The sequence below is a fragment of the Macrobrachium nipponense genome, chromosome 24 (genome assembly GCF_015104395.2).
Source record: "Macrobrachium nipponense isolate FS-2020 chromosome 24, ASM1510439v2, whole genome shotgun sequence".
Classification (NCBI taxonomy): domain Eukaryota; kingdom Metazoa; phylum Arthropoda; class Malacostraca; order Decapoda; family Palaemonidae; genus Macrobrachium; species Macrobrachium nipponense.
Genome location: NC_061091.1, coordinates 76,647,163 through 76,649,210, shown reverse-complemented (window position 1 = coordinate 76,649,210; position 2,048 = coordinate 76,647,163).

Sequence of the window (2,048 nt, the reverse complement as noted above, 5' to 3'; positions counted from 1 at the left end):
TACTGTAGGTGCAATGTATTTAGCTTTTTTTTTTCAGTTGCTTAGTTGATATACTACGTACATACATCTTAATATAATATGGTTTTAGAAATAAAATATTTATTACTGCAGTTGAATTTATTATACAAAAATACAAATGAAGATCAAAATACGAAAATAGAAAAGTTACAGTTCAAAAATAGAACATACAGTACTGTAGTACAAAATAGAAAATACATATGCATGTAAAAAAATAAGCAAAACAACACTCAAAATTAATGTTCACTGGTGCTTGGTTCGACGTCATCAACACTTTCTTCATACGCACGGTCGAAAGAAAGATCAGCTGTTAAGTCAGGCGAGGCAGGGGATGGGGAAGGGGTGGTTACTGCGCTGGCCGATGTAGGGGAGGGGGTGGCTTCGATGCTGGATGAGGCGGGCTTTTGTGTTCGTTTGACAAACATGCTAAGTGTCGTTTGGATCTTCTGCTTTTTCTTTTCATCGTAGATTTCTTTGTATGGCCTCATTACTTCTTGCATAGATCTCTCTATCCGGGCAAACCGTTCAACATTCGGATCCATTCCTTCCAATTTATGCAGCATTGTATTAAGCATTTGTATGGCTTCCGATAATCCCTTTACAGTAAACTTCGTTCGGGCTCCTCCTCTTCTACAACTTCCTTTTCTTCCTCTCTTCTTTCTTCTTCAGCTTTCCTTTCTTCTTCTATTGCTAACAGTTCTTCATTTGTTAATTCCTCAGGTTCTTCACTTATCATTCTTCAATTTCTTCTTCTTCACATCCTAACTCAAGTTGCTTTGCCAAGCTAACAATTTTTCCTCGGACGTTGCTTAATTCCTCTTCGTTATCGAAGCCAACAAAATCTCTGAGGAAGCGTTTGCAGCAGTGTTTCCAAATACCACTTTGGAAACACTGCATCTTTTTCCAAAACAAGGCAGTTTCGTCCACATTAAAAATCTGTTCAGGCAAATATCCTTCTTTCACAATTAGTTTATCAAATTCTTCAACGAATGCCTTAGCAGCAGGCGCATCACTGCTAGCAGCCTCGCCTTTCGTCAGAACATGGTGCACTTGGTACCGATCTCGGAATCGACGAAACCACCCATCACTCGCTATAAACTCCAACAAAGCATATTCTTCACCTCCTTTCTCTTTTAACATTTTAAATAAACTTGTTGCCTTGCTTTGCACTGCTCGCAACATCATTTGCACATTTCTTTGTCGATTATCTTCCAGCCACGTAAATAACAACTTTTCCATGTCTGCTATCGGTCCTTCACGCTGTTTGGTGATAATAGTTGACTTGATTGGGGCTGCTCCTTTCACTGCGTCCTTAATCCTTTCCTTTAGAATGGTGGAGACCGTGGAGTGGGAGAGATGGAGACTTCTGCTTATACAATTAACTTTCATCCCACCTTCATATTTCTTGATTACGTCCATCTTCATCTCCAACGTCAGTGCCTTCCTAGCTTTCTTGGCAGAATTGCATTCTGATGAGTCCGACTTTCTCTTAGGGGCCATGGCAAAGGTGTAATGAAAAAAATGTTCTTGCTACAATGTTACAGTACTGCTACAATGTCTAGACAGTGAGTGAGGTGGTTGGGATGAGTCTGTCTGGGATGCTGTGCTGCCGGCGCCGTCGTAACTGTCATACCGCGCCGCACACACTACACTACCGCGCTGCCAAACAGTAAACGCCGCCAAATATAAGAAAATAGACCCCTGTCGGACACTGTCGTAAGTACGGGTGGACGTAACTCGCGCAGGTCGTAACTCGGATGGTAACTGTATTTGCATATATATCACGATAAATAGAAAAAAAAACCACGTTCGGTCAATTTTGACTCTACCGAAATGGTCGAAAAACGCAATTGTAAGCTTAAACTCTTACAGTCTAGTAATATTCAGTCATTTATCTTCATCTTGAAACAAATTCGAAGTCTCTAGCACAATATTTAGATTTATGGTGAATTTAAAAAAAAATCTTTCCTTCCCTCCGCGCGCGGATTCTCCGCCACAAATCTCCTAAATGCGTACGTCCCATTCTCGGA